The sequence below is a fragment of the Pygoscelis adeliae genome, unplaced genomic scaffold (genome assembly GCF_000699105.1).
Source record: "Pygoscelis adeliae isolate BGI_AS28 unplaced genomic scaffold, ASM69910v1 Scaffold84, whole genome shotgun sequence".
Classification (NCBI taxonomy): Eukaryota; Metazoa; Chordata; class Aves; order Sphenisciformes; family Spheniscidae; genus Pygoscelis; species Pygoscelis adeliae.
The window spans coordinates 4,027,136-4,042,541 of NW_008824754.1; the positions used below are offsets into that span (position 1 = coordinate 4,027,136).

The window sequence follows — 15,406 nt, forward strand, 5'->3', positions numbered from 1 at the left end:
GGGAATTCATTTGAAAATGCACTTGACTTGTTGTTAGTTATTGATATTCTGTGTTTGATTTTGATTTTGCATGCGGCTTAGTCTGCATGGGGAAAAATCAATAAAATCTGTTTCAGTTTTGTTTATAGTCTGTTTCTCCCTCTGGCTGCCCGAATAGCGGTGGTTAGATTTCAGGGTCTATTCTGGGACACGAATGTCTAAAACCAGGAGGTTTTAATTTGATTTTTTTTTTCAGCCTGGATTTTATAGACATTTTGTTTTGAGATAGTATGAAAGATTTCTTAACAAATGCAAGTTTTGTTTGGAAAAGATGATGACAAAGTCTACAGAAAAACAACCTGGATTAGGTGCATCTGATCAAATGTAGATATTCACAGCTGAGACCATCACCACAGATGGTTTTTTTAGTCAATGGAGAGAAACAAGCACATCCAGGGTGCAATCTTTTCATCTAAAAAGACACACCTAAAATAAAAACACATAATATGTGCCCTAAAAATGTCTGCTTTGCTCTGGGGATTAGAAAGGAAGCTGAGGGTGACAAGTTTGGATGGACACTGGAGATGACTAAGTTATACGAGTTTCCTTCTTACCTGCATGGGATCTCTCTCTCTCACTCATGCTGGCATTGCTCCACTGTGCAGGAAAGACACCGTTCCTTGGGTGAGAAATCAGGGCTGCAGATTAGTCTTCTAACTACTAGGCTACAAAGTGATGATCCCATTCTTTCAGGTAGCTTGGCTGCCTTCTGTTCTTGCCTGCAAAGGTGAAAAACTTCAACAAGAAGGAAAAAGAGCACCCTCTTCTACAAAGCCTTTAAACGGGTTCTGAGATCACTCAATAGCGAAGAGGTTAGGTCCTGTGTTAGTAGAAACCCTTTCTCACCTCTGTTTGCAGAAACAAGTTTTGACCCTAGATCTATTTCTGTTGTGAAAGTTTGGATCAATATGTTACTGCATAAAAAAGCAGGGAACAGGGCAATGCACCATTGTCCATGTCTTGGAAGAACAAAGAGAGAGTTACTGAAAGGTTATAGATACTCAGGTTGAGGAGGGCTGGCCAACCTGTCTCAACCACAAGTTGAGATGAACCAAATAATTTGAGTTCTTAAGCTATGAATGTGGGCAGGGCTTAAGTGACATACTCTCTTTAGTGACATCCTCCGCTCTCTTTCTGGAGACAGCTGGGACTCTCTAAATCCTGAGAACTCAAAAGGTAACAAAAAAAACCCCCCACAACATTTTTAGTGGACTTTTAGACATGACACAGAGGTCCTTGCTGCAGTGGAAAATCCATAGGAGGTCGCAGAAGAATAAAGGTTGAAAATGGCTATTGCAGAGGAAGTGTAAGGAGACGACTCTCTTACCGTAAGTTCATCCTTTCTCTGCCAAAAGGTAGAGAGGATGAATTTACTGAGTCTGTGTGAGTCTTAATTCCTTGCTGCTGCTGCTGGTATGTCCTGATCTTATGGTAAAATGGCCATATAAATAGAATTGGGTATAATATTTGGGAATAGGTTTTTTGCTGTATAGTGTGGTGTGACATCCATATATTTTAGCAGCTCTCTCTCCCAGAGAAGAAAAAATGAAAATTAGAAAAACATTGACATGAAAGATTCCAGTGGCTTGGTAGAAACTGTTGTTTTAAGCTTGTTGGCCTAAAGAAATAAAAATGTAAAAGAAAGAAGGAAAACTCCAACCTCTACAAAGGAAAATATGATATTTCAGTCCAAGTAAAACGTTTCAGTTGATCCCACTCCTTTTTTCTTCTTTTTTTTTTTTTTTCTGTTCAATTTTGCAGCTGCTTTGTTGGTGAAAAGAAAAATAGTAAGAAAGCCCATTCAGGTCAGCCCAAGATATAGATGTTCCTTTTTGATTTTTTGGGATTCAGCTTGTGAATCAAAATGGGAAACAAAGCCAGTGTCTTGCAAAATTCCTTTAGTAGCATAAATCAATGGCTGTAACACGCATTACTGAAGTAAGATCAAACACTAATGATAGTGCTTGGTATTCGTTTTAATTTTGCAGTGAAATATGTTCCAACTTTCTTTTAAACTGGAGCCAAAGTGCATCCTCATGCACGAACTTACGCTGGTTGGAGTGACTGCTTGAATGAGGTCCTCTGTACGGGAATGCTGCCCTGAAAATATATAGGAAAAACTGGGAAATGAAAAGATAACGAAGACAGCAGTGACAAATAGGCAGCGGAGCAGAAGTCAATAAGGTGTCCGCTGTGGAATAGTTTGATTATTAAATTCAACTAAGTGGTGTAAGACTATATCTCATTACACACGGATATGGAGAATGCTTGTTGCAGGAGAATTGAAGGAGTAATAATAGTAATTCCCATCAGGAATTTCATATTCTACTATAGCATAAATATTTTCTCCTAATAATAATGATTAAAAATGCAGCCATCAGACACATATCCTGGCTAGATTTTTGTCGTGTGAGATGAATTAATCAAATTCCTATTGGAGTTATGTGTAATTGAGCTTTTGAATCAACATTTACCATTATGATTTAAAAGAGAATTAAAAAACAAGTGTTTTGGTTTTCAAGGGAAAGGAGAGTAGAACTATTTGTAATATTTAGCCTTCAGGTAACTTGATTGTTTCTTTGAGTTTGTGTGTCTTAATTAGTAAACAAAATCAATTTTATTTTAATGAGGAAAAAAGTAAATGAAAGATTAAACTTTACTAAGTAATATGTGAAAGCTAAGAAGGGAAGAAGAAGACGTGATAGCTCGGAGGTTAAAAAAAACCTCATTGTAAGCTTCACTGGTTAAAAAAATTGAATTTTTGTAATTCTTTGGCTATATTATCAGACAAGGCTTATAGTAATCCTCCCAGAAGGTAGATGATCTATAGGCATTTAATGTATTCATGAAAGCTGTGCGGGGTATTGGCAGAATTCAGAGCCTGGAGTGGGGAGTTCCCAAGTGAGCGTTGCTGAGCCAGGGCCCCCGTTGACTTACAAATCCAGTGTGCAGAAATACGTGCAAAGCAGCATCTGTGCTAGGCAACAGCGCTGTGTATATCAACACATGTCAAAAACAGGTCTCTCATTAGTTCCCACCTCAGGCTGTGTTGGATACTCATGGAAATGCATGTTCAAAAGTTGGACATGACTCACAAGGAAACAGGTGAACAAACCTGACGCCATCGCTACCGAGCCTGGCAGGAACTTTATTCTGCATGACATTTCTTGTGGCTGGACTCAAAACTCCTTTTGCCCTCTGCAGCAGAGCGAAGGCGACTCTTCCACCCCGCCATGCCATTACAGCCAATCTTACAGCAATGTAGGAAAAGGTTGCCTAAATTTGTCAACCAATGGGTTGGCATCTGTTTCTGTTTCTCTGTTCTCAAGCTTTTTGCCTTTTGGCCTTTGCTGTACATTGGAGGGATGGAATGCTGCATCCAGAGGGCAGGACCCTGGGATGAGAGTCAGGAGATGGAGGAACTGCTTTTCTTGATCGTAGTACAGGCCTTTCCAATCTCGTGACCTGTTTGACACACACCAGTCCCTGATTATTCAAAGGGTCTGAGAACTTAAATGTTTGATCTTACCCTTATTTCTAAATTACTATTTAATTGTTTTATTTGTAAGCCAAGAAGCTTAATACGTCTTCCATATTCTCAGTGAGTAACTAATTAGAGAAGCTGTGAGGTTTTCCAGCCAGAAGTTTATCGAGATAACTATGCTGAGATCCCTAACTCCGATACAAGTAAACGGTCCTTCTTCCATTGATACCAAGAGTGGTGAAGCTGATTCAAACCAGCTGGACCTGGTCTTACAGTTTATTTAACAGTAAACTATCTAAAAATATTGATTTGCACTGTCTGTGCTTCTGCTCTCTGCCTCTGACCCGTGGCCTCCTCTTGTGTAAACAGACATTCTTTGGTTGGTGAGAGACATAATGATGGTCTGGTTCCATAAGCTGAAATCAGGTTTGTTTAAAAAGCCTCTCCAAGGACACTTCACCTACTGATGGTCCTTATAAATCTGACGCTAATAACAACATTGTGACCTGCCTGGCGATGTGGTAGTGCTGACCGGAAAAGCACAGGCTCAAACAATACGAAGATCGTTTTAAGTCATTACCATTTATACACCAAGAGATTTTAAAGTTGAGATTGAAATATAGAACTTCTTCCATGCCACGGACCTGCGGTGGAAGGGGGTGGCTCAGTATGGGGGACCAACACTTAGCTTAGCCATGTTGTGTCTCCTGCGATGGCATTGGTGGGCCAAAGATAAAAGGATATTGGTTGAATTTTGGAAGGCCTGTTCCTCTTCACCTAAAAAAAATCAGGACCTGAGTGCCCCGGTGGAGTGGCTGGCCCTTTGGTGCCTCGGATCCAGGATGTCAATACTGCCAAGAGACCCAGACCAGGACAGGATAACAGAATGCCATATGGGGAAGAGCACTAATGTATATCCTGTGGTGCAGATACTTAGGAATATTTAGGAAATATTTATTTATTTGCTGCAAAGATGAATCTAGGTCTTGGTGAGAGAGCGTGCAATGGACTGAGGTTGGAGTTGGGGGCACCCAATGCTGCTGGCAGAGAGAGGGGAGGAGGGAGACCTTTAGTCACACAAGGGTGATTTCTGGTCTCAGATGAGCCTTTCCCAGGCAGTTCCCTCAGAATCTTCAGTTCCCTTTTCCTTCTATAAAAAGTGGCATTTGCTTTTATCGGACAAGGCCAGAAGGGCATTACAGGATGGGTGAGGACTAGACTGTAGCCTGATTCTCCCTTGCCCTTCAGCCTGGGATCTCTGTAGAAGGCATGTAAATCATTCCAGTTCACCTTGTTTGCATTTCAGGCCAGGCTGTGCACACATTTCAATGCTTGCAGAAATAATCAGTCCCTCCAGATCTTATTAACGAAGGACTATATATCAACCTCCTGCTGGAGCTGGTTAACGTAGGCTGCATGTCCTTTTCTACCTGTGAGCCTGGATCTGCAGCAGGTTGTCAGAATCACTCCACAGCTTCTTGGTCGAAGGCACCATGTGATTTGTTTGGGCACATAGAGCCTAACACGTTGGGCGGGAGTCACTGCACAAACCCAGGCACTTAAAAGAGATGCATCTTAAGACAGATCAGATCAGTTGCCTTCTGGATGTGCCTGTTTCCACTGGTTGCAAAGAAAAGCCAAGGGAGACTAGCTTATACTCAGATGTCTAGTGAGGGATTATCAGCAGCCTATAAAAAAAAAAAACAACAATATGAATATATGCTGTATTCATAGCTTATTTTAAAGACATGGGTTTGAGTTTTAATACCTGAAACTATCACACCTTTGTAAAAAGATCAGCTGGATTAAAAGATAAGTGAAAGTAATATGTAAAATTCCTGGAAGTGAAGCAAGTTTAAGGGAAATGGCCACTGAGCCAAATTCTTGGGTATTAGGAAAGCAGTGAAATTCTGCAACTCTGGGTGGAAATACAGGTGGTTTCATATGTGAATTTTAAGCCAACTGGTGAAAAGCAGAGCTAACATCCTTGTAGCCTGCTACAGAGACACTGAGATCCTTGTCACTTATTAAAGTTTTATTTTGTTCCCCCACGAACAAGGCAATTAATTATTTAGAATACAAATCAATCAGGGGTTAGATGTACTAATCAAACACATTCCAGCTGCTAAGTATTGCTCACTTAAGACATTGATCAGCTGTAGGATGCTCTGTAGACCATTTAGATGAGTATTTTCTGACAATGTGCTTTAAACCCCCTTGAGGTCAAATCTTTGACACCGTCTGCTGGACCATGTGGAAGGTTGAATGCCAGACTGTCTGACAGACTGTAATTATTTTCTGTCCTGATGCCCTTTCTGCAGTCATTAGGGGATCAAATTTCTGAGAAAGCCAGAAAAGTTCCTTGTACTGCAAGCAGATAATGGCCTGAAAATGAGTCTCTTTTGTTATGTTGGTGATTTGCCACTGGATGTTGTTTGAAGCCCAGGATTGATTATTTAGGGCTAGTTCCACTGGCATCTATTCTTGGTCCTGTGCAGCTCTATGCTTTCTTGCCATTTCCCCATGCTGAAAGACGTATGGCCGGTATTGAAATGCATTTGGTCTGCCGGTGGTACCTTCAGTTGCTCTGGTAAGGATAGATGTCATTGGGGAGCCCCACAGGAGTGCTGATCCAGGAGTCTCCAGCTAGATGCTGAATGAGCATGAGGAAGTCTAGATTTTCTGTCTTTCAGGACAATGCCCTGACTGTTCACAGAAATAGCTAAGAGAAATTAAGACGACATTTCCCAATAAATAATTGAAGAATGAGACATATTGTTTGCAGTCCTAACATGACTGCAAATTTAGGCTATTGCCTAGCAAGTTACTATACGAATTCCCCTTACGTTGACCCCTGTGGTAATTGGAATTTCAATTATTCATTTTCAATTACAAGCATGGCATGATGATCACAAATGTCATTAAGTATTAAATTACATCTAATGATAGATGGATGGAAGGATAGATAGATGCCTCTCCAGATCTTTTCTTTATTTAATGCCAGTAAATCAAGCCCATGTTTTTTAAGGAAGAACTTTTTAAAATACTAAAAAGATGGTAAAGTGGCATTTATTTGTGGCAGATAAAACCTCTTTAATGCACATTACCTGAGTGTAGCGTAAGTTTTCATCGTCTGTCATTAAGGCAGTGGTGCCCAGCGTGTGCGTACACAAAGGTGGGTACTTTGGCCTGCAGTGAGTGGCAAGGCGAAGGGAGGCCATTTGCTTCCTGCCTTATTAGAGATGATATCCTGGTGCTCATAACTGGGATCTTTGTTTAACAGCCTGCTCAGTGTCTTTCCATCGTGCATTTGCATGTAGAGTGAGCTCAATCACACGTCTTTTAGCAACCTGGAAGTCTGGGTGGGGAAATTATCAGGGAGAGGTGATGCCATGAATATGCTTGACCTGTGTTAGGTGACCTGCGTTCACCTGTGTTAGTCTTCGTGGGCAATTTTTATTCCCATGAGCAAGAAAGAGGTTGAGGACAGGGTTTTTAGGCCAGGTTTGGCCCTGAACCAGCTCTAGAGCTGCAGGGGATGGTGGAGGGCAGAAAACCACAGGAGTGCTCTTGCTTTGAAGCACATGCAAAGGGGCACTTACCTCCTGCCTTAGGTACGTTTTGCTATTCTGCCTGTGGTATTCAGTCTACCCCAGCAGGAAAAATCTGCAAAAAGACTCTGGGCAGATGAGAGAGCCCGGAATTGTTCATAGGAGGGCCAGGATGCTGGTTGCAGCAAGGCTGATTTCATGCTGGCTGTCTGGGAAATGTGGACGTGAAGTGCTGGCTTTCGGGGTCACTGGGGCTGGTGAACTTTGGAAATACTGGAGAGAGGCTTGCAGCTAAAATCCAAGCTGGTTTAGCTTCTGCAGGAGGCAATGGGTATTGACAGTGTTAAGAAAGATGCAGTGTCAGACTATGATCACTTGTGTTAGAACTACAGAAATTCCTATTTTGCATTCTTGGCATTTTTTAAAGTAAAGCAGGAATCCCACGCTAGGGAAATCCTGTTTCCACACTGTTGCAATGAACTGCTGAACAATCAGGCACCCAGTCTAAATTAGGAGCCTTGAACTATTGATTTTAAAATGTGCATGGATGCCAGATTTCTGATCTTACATTTCTTGTGCCTTACTTTCCCTGTTTCTAAAAACAACGATACAATTTATTCCCTGTGCTGTTGTGATGCTTAATTATCCCATAACGGTAAAGTACTTTCAAAATTATACTGTGTGGACACAAGTAACATCTATGAACTGTTTGGTGTGCCTGACTTGGTTATCATTTATGCAAAACAGAAATGAGACTCACAATATTAAAATAGCTTGCCCATGGCTGCATATTGGCAGAGGCATTGTCAGCATAAAGAGAGAACCTAGATCTTTTTCTTAAGTATCCCTTTTCCACCAGCCCTTAGTTTCTCATTTGTCCGATGGAAATGAGACTATTCTTACCAAATCTAGATATCCAGAATTTACGTTTACCACTTTTACTGTTTACCCATGACCTTTCGGCACTAGTACATTTTTTCACAAACACCACTCTTTCTGCTGTCCAGGTATTTATTTCCTTTTTTTTTTTTTTTTTTTCCATTTCCACTGCCATCTTAATCTTTTCCCTCTTCCTCCTTACCCCCTTTCCTCTTTTGTACATAGATGTCTATTCATGTCGTGACTTAGAAGCATTCTTTTGCCAGTTACAACCTGTAGCCCCACTTGGTTATCAGTCCCTCAGCCTGTCTTCCTCAGGTTTTCTTTATGTATTTATCCACTGTCTCCTTTTTCATCCCTCCCCTCCCCAGAACCTGTTTCCTGCCTTTCTGAAACCCCTCTTTCAGTGCCTGTAGCAGCAGTTGGGGAATCATCCATCACTGTGATCACGGCTTTGCTCCTGCAAGGCACAGCTTTCGCAGCGATGCCCACAGCTTCGTGAAGCTGATTAGAGTTGCAGGGCCCCAGTCAGGTTTGTGTTGCTGCCAGCACCTCCCGGGAATTGGTACTGTGCAGATTTTGCAGATGCGATCTCACCTGATCCGATGACTAATTCTTCAGGAGTTTTTCTTTTTGTTTTTTGTTTCCCCCTTGCTCAGGTGAGTGGCAAAAATACTAGAACAGGCACCCCCTTCTTATGCAAAAAACTGCCTTCTTCCCACCTTATAGAATCACAGAATGGTTTGGGTTGGAAGGGACCTCTAAAGGTCATCTAGTCCAACCCCCCTGCCATGGGCAGGGACATCTTCAACTAGATCAGGTTGCTCAGAGCCCCGTCCAGCCTGGCCTGGAATGTTTCCAGGGATGGGACATCCACCACCTCTCTGGGCAACCTGGGCCAGTGTCTCACCACCCTCATCGTAAAACATTTCTTTCTTAAATCTAGTCTGAATCTACCCTCTTTTACTTTAAAACCACTACCTCTTGTCCTATCGCAACAGGCGCTACTAAAAACTCTATCCCCATCTTTCTTACAAGCCCCCTTTAAGTACTGACAGGCTGCAATAAGGTCTCCCTGAAGTTTTCTCTTCTCTAGGCTGAACAACCCCAACTCTCTCAGCCTTTCCTCATAGCAGAGGTGTTCCATCCATCTGATCATTTTCGTGGCCCTCCTCTGGACCCGCTCCAACAGGTCCGTGTCTTTCCTGTGCTGAGGACCCCAGAGCTGGACGCAGTGCTCCGGGTGGGGATTCACCAGAGCGGAGTAGAGGGGCAGCACATATCACTATTCATGATGGGATGTATCATTTCTACAGCCCTGCTGCCACTGGCTTTCATAATTTTAGTTGCAACCAAGGCTAAACTTCAAAGCTCTTAAACAACCTGAATCTGAGAAAGCTGATAGCAGTTTTTTCCTGAGTTTTCCCGATATATTACCTGATTGCTGAGTGCCTGCAAACCTGCACCCCTGGTAAAAAAAGTTGATTCTGGTTGCACAGAGTGAAAACTTCTATACGTAATAGATCAATGGCAGTCAGAAAGGCAGGCAAAATATTACATTGTATGTTTGCCAGCTATAAAAATAATACTTAAAATATTGTGAAATAATGGTATAATTTTGCACGTGTTCAAGATTAACTTCAGACTGATGGAACAGAAGTAGCAAAGAAATGATGAAATTGGCTATAGTTGAGAAGAGACTTTCTACATAAGAGGAAGAAGATTGAAACAGTAACTCAGAGAGAAAAGGCATATGATTAGTTAGACTTGTGTAGAAAAAGTTTTGTACTGAGAAAATGAATCAGGTTTTTCCATTTAACCTGGCAGGAATCGTATTAACCAACCAAGACAAATAAGTTATCCAATGAAAGTGTGTGACAATAAATCTAAGCCTGATAAATAGGGTGTTGTTTTTTTTTAAATCATGCAATATAGCAATTAACCTCTGGCTCTCAGGGGGAAAAAAAAGTAAGTGCATTTAAAATCGGAGAAAGAGGCAGTGAAAAATCAGATATTTATATGGAGAGCATATAATCTACCCTAAAATAGACAGAACTGTGTGATTCAACTAGAGAAGGGCAGGCCCTGATGATGCTTGGAGGGAGACAGAGGGGAGTTGTTAAGACAGCAAGTGAAACCCAACAACCAAGTTTAGTTCCCATCCTGCGTGCTGAGGGTCAAACACTATCAGACCTGTATGATCCCCCATGTGTGTCCCAAGCCCAGGGTGCCCTGCAGTCATCCTATCGTCTCCTCCATTGGGTTGGAGAGCAATGGAGGAGAGCTTCAAAGAATTGAGAGGAAGCTGAAAAATAAGATCCAGGGACACAGCCTATGCGATGTGAAGGTTAAGAGTTCACCGTCTGCTGTTTATCAAAGTGCAGATTGACAGGGACTTGGCTTCAGTATGCAGACGCCAATGCCTAGATAAACTTTTACACAGGGAGGTCTTTTTGGTCTTGCAAACTAAGGCACAACAAGATTCATTGGCTGGAAGACGAAGTTAAACAAATTCAACCTTGAAGGAATGTGCAATTTTCTAGCAGTGAGGGTAATTAAGCATTGCAACACCTTACCAGGAGAGGTGGCAGACTCATCATCATTCTGGTTCTTTAAAACAAGATTAGCTATCTTTCAAAAAGGCTTAATCCACCCCCTGGGAATAGCTGTTTTGTCTGTGTGTTGAGAAGGGCTGGTGAGAGGTCCTTCTGGCCTTAGAGCCTGTGCATCTCTGAATCATTTTGCAGATGATGAGCTGAGGCACCGAGGGTGAAATTCACCCTGCTGCAGAGTGATATAGCTACATTCGTGTACTGCTTAAATCCCTTTCTGTCCTTAAACTAGAAGTGATGTTGCACTCATGGGATGTATACACCGTGCTCGGCACTTATCCCAGGAGATGTTGTTCAAATCCCAAGTGTCTGCCCTGTCCCTGGAGACTGCCTGAAAGGCAGGTCCCAAATGGCTATAGGTTACACCTTAGTATGCAAAATTGGTAGAAGGTTGGTTTAATAAGCTGAGCAATTAAAAGAAGCAATTCAAATGGTGCTTTATGTGTTTTTTAGTTATTCCTGCACATGAAGCTGTGACCATTGAGGGAGAAGTCATAGTCTGAGAGAGTTTGGCTGTCAAACTTATCCACCTGGTGCATAGGTAGTGCATCCTTCTACCCATCTTTCTGGGTGGGCAACATCTTACGTGGCCTTCATTCTCAAAGGCTGGGATTCATCTTGCTTAAACTTAGATGTCTCCATCTAAGCTGAGCACCTTGGGCTCTATGCTCAGTGCTAAGGAAGAGGCACTGTTAAAGGAGTGATTGGTCACAGCTATTGCAGATGTCACCTTTAAGATGTGATGAATCATGCCCTAGCAGTGCCTCTGTTTCTCCAAAGGTTAACGAGGAAATCTAAGGTATAAGCTTGGTGGTCTTAATTTGGTCATGTAAACCTATCGATAATATCTCAAAACCTCTGGAAATTTAACCTTTACTTTATGTTTGGTTAGCTAGTTATTATAGATTAACGATAATAATCAACTGTGACCCACATTATTTATTCATTCTCCTGCTACGCTGCCTGCAACTAATTCCTGCCTGGAAGATGAAGCATTTGGATGCTTAAGATTCTCTGCAAATACTTTGGTTTGGCTTTTGAGAAGGGTCTTAGTGAGGTACAGTTGTGCCAAAACTAGGTCTTCATCTTGGCTGTCTCTATATTTTGCATCATTGTGTAGCACATCCAGTTATTTCCTGAACTTTAAAGGGAATCTGTAATTCATTGTTACCAATTAGATGCCTTTACAATATGACCTGGAAACTGTTTTCCCGACAACTTGGTGTTATTAATAACATGCACTACAGCTGGGGCGTGCCAGTAGTTCAAGAGTCACAGAGCAGCATGACAGTTTAATTTGGTACCTTGATGAGATTTCTGCCTGCAAAGTTGCACAGAATATAAAAGACTCTGCCAGTACAACATTGGTGGGAGCACTTTAAGGGATTTCCAGCTGTCTTTACTTATTTGAAAGCATTCACACTCAGTAATTTAAAAAAACATGTATTGTAGATTAGAAAACTGGAAGGGACAATTCTGATCATCCTAATAATTAATAATATTTAAGTTTTTCAATTTCTACACAGACATTCATTGACTAGTCAAAACAGTTCCATCAAGGCAAGTAAGAACCATTATTTGTTGTGGTTAAGTGCCGTGCATCCCAGCACTGATGGAGTCCTTTTCAAGAAGTTGTAGACTTACAGGCATGTCTTCAGCTTACCAAGTCTAGTATGCAGGGCTGAAGAGCTGTAGGTATACCAAAGCATTGGCTAAAGTGCATCACTGGAGCAAAAGATGTTTCAAATACTACTATAAGTCACTGTATAAAACATATCCCAAATTTGGCAGATAAACCACAGGTTTGCTCTCGCCGTTCCAGACTGTCTGTTGCTCTGGTGGCAATCCACATTGAACTCACAGCAATCAGTGGCTTTGCAGTGGGGAGTCCTGTGGCTGGGATCTTTACTGTGGTTGTACCCTGGGACCGCAGACCCACTGTGATGAACACTGAGCAAAGCAGAAAACAAATCTCTGCTTCATCTAAGTCATTTGGCAACTTTCTAAAAGCTGCACCAAAAAACCCTATACAAAACTCCCAACACTGCTGTTTGGGTAATGAAATATAATTTCAACCCAGTTAATAAAATGAAAGTATGTCTGGCCTGAAGTATTTATGAAGAAGCTGGGAAAAGCTGGACCATTGCCAGATTTTTGTTTAATCAACCACTACAGAATGTGCTTTAAGAGTGAGTCTGTCAGTGTCTGCCCAAGTCCGCAAGAAACTCTGAAAGACTATGAGTTGCTTTCACTTTATTGCAATGTATGCCAAATTTGAAAAGTAATTCAGCACGGGACTTTTTCAAAAACGTGAGGAGACACAGGTGCCCAACTCCGTACATCAACATTATTAACTGTATCGCTACGAGGCAGAGTAGCTGAAATACGGTCATGCAATGACTGTCGTCTGTGAATATTATCTAGACATTTGCTATAGCATCGCAAGACAACCGAGCACTCTGAGAGCTTACAAAAGTGTCAAGGAAAGTACTGGTGGGTAGAGGAAAGTGTAATCATGTATCGGCTTAGAAAGTTTTCTGGAAGTTTGCAGCCTGCAGTATGTCAAAGTAAACACAGGAAACGAGTGAAAAAATGAATCAATGGGCAGATGAGTTCTCCTTTTTCCTCTCTTTTCTGAATGAAAGCAACTACTGTACTTATTTTCCAGCTGAGAGGTGAAATTAAATTGTCTGGGTACTTGATGGCCCACTGTTTTTAGAAAGCTATTAAGATGCTGCTATCAAGTAGAGGACAGCCTTCTTGACCCTCTTTAGCTGGCTTATCTAGTGGTCCCCTGATGACTTCATCACTGTGCAGACGGTGGATCACCAGAGGTGACCATGTTTAGCAGTGTCTTCCTCTAAGTGGCAATTTAGTGAGCGAGGGAACACACTGGACTGGCTCCTCAATCCGGTGGGGGGGACCCGAGGGAGGAAGGGAACATTTTGTGCTGGTTATCTTGTCTCTAAGGAGTGCAGAGATACAACAACTTTTCAGTTACTCCAGCACATACTTTAGCTGGGACTGTGAATTAGAAACACTAATGCTAAGAAGTCTATCTGGGATCAGAATATCAAGCAGAAAGGTCCAATTCTTTCTTATGGAGGTTCTGTAGTGAAAACATGGTTTTACATAATATTGGCTCTTGATGAAACACACAGCTCCTAGATCATCATTCTTAGCTGATCCCTGCAATGTTCATAGTGGACAAAACCTGATTTTGCTAGTGAGGCCAGTCAATTGGACACGTTAAGGCCAAGTCCTGCTCACTTTGCTTGTCTCTTTATCAGCCTTCAGTCAAGAGAAACCTAATTGGTTTGTTTGGGTTTTTTTGACTGAGAAAGGACCTTGGGTATGACTAGCAAAGCAGATTCAATGTTCAAAGCTGTTTTTTTCAATCACGTCTTTGGCAACAACATTTTGACCTGACCTCACTTCAAGATCCCTGTGGTCTCAGCCCCCCACATCTATACTACCTTTCTGCCAGGGGTAGTGTTTCCCATCAAGGTGCTTGAGGAAGGGAGAGTAGCCAGGTGGGCACAGGGTCACAGACAGCATCTTCCTTTTTGGGTCAGCAACCAGGATACTCAGACGTGGTGTGAGGTCTCCGCTCACACAAAGACCTCGTATCTGGAGATAGCTGTTTCTTGTGTTACAAATGCATCCCTGCCAAGGCAGCAACTACTATGGCACCTTCTTCGACATGTTAGTCAGGAAGAGGTTAAATGTGATGCTTCAGGGGCTTTTAAGAGCACGGTCTTGTGTTTTCAATAACTGATCAATGAATGAAACCCAGGTTTGCTGTCCTGGACATCCAACACTTCCTGCCAGAGGTGTTTTCTTTTATTTTACTTTCTGGTCTTTAGTCAATGCTGTTTAAAGGGCATAAAGGTTCACCTTAAGGGGGATGGTGGCAGATAGCAATCATTCATCAAAAAGAATCCCTTTCAGAGACAGAGGGAAGCAGAAAAGACAAGACTTGGCAACTTTGCCCCTCTGGGCAAATTTCTGGTTAAATACTTCGGGGGGCCCAAGTTCAGACACTTGTTCTGGGACCAAGCAGCCCATCTCACAACCTGGCTTTCAGTATAGTTGTTTCCTCACAAGCCACATAGGAGCCTGAATTTTGTGATCGCGGAACGGATGACTGACTGTCTTCTCCATCCAGCTCTGAACCTTTCACTCAAGGTTTCTGAACCATTATTTGCAAAGAGCAAAGCTGCCCATCAGACAATGCCAGCAAATGAACCAAAAGGAGAACTGGTTTCACTCTGAAGTGAACCTATTGTGTGGGCACTTTAGAGTGCGGTGACAGCGGCTTAAGATGCTCCTTTACTTTTCCTTCTGTAGATTGTTCTTTTTAGAAAGCGAACCCTGCATTCGATTATTTTTTATGATCTGAGAAAAGGCTATGGGAACTGTTTATCTTTTTGTGTTTATATAAGTTCTCTAATCTAAATCTAACCACTCATCCATTCAAAAGCAAAAGAGACTTTTATGGTACTCTGAGAAAGAACCTTCGCTTGTAAATCAGCATATTGCCATTGAATTTCAATTAATTTCACCCTTGGCTAAGTAGACTGCAAGGGATCTAGGTAGCTGAGTGATCTGGCCTTTTGGTTTAGTGGATTGTAATACACAAACTTGTAGGAAATAAAGGAATGGATATAATTATAGGGCATTACTCTGAGATAACATAGCTGTATATTTTATTTGAGCTCTCCAAGTATATTGCTCCACAGTACAAATTCTTCTTTCTTCCTCTCTCTCTTTTTGGGGGGGTAAAAGTCATTACAGATCCAATTTAAGGAAGGTAATAAAAACAAAGAAGAGGAAAATTC

At 41.8% G+C, this 15,406-nt stretch overlaps 1 protein-coding gene across 1 annotated transcript in view; it reads left to right on the forward strand.

Moving 5' to 3' along the window:
- TENM4 (teneurin transmembrane protein 4) overlaps positions 1-15,406 on the forward strand; it is a 619,397-nt gene that overhangs the window by 109,222 nt on the left and 494,769 nt on the right. The window lies entirely within an intron of this gene.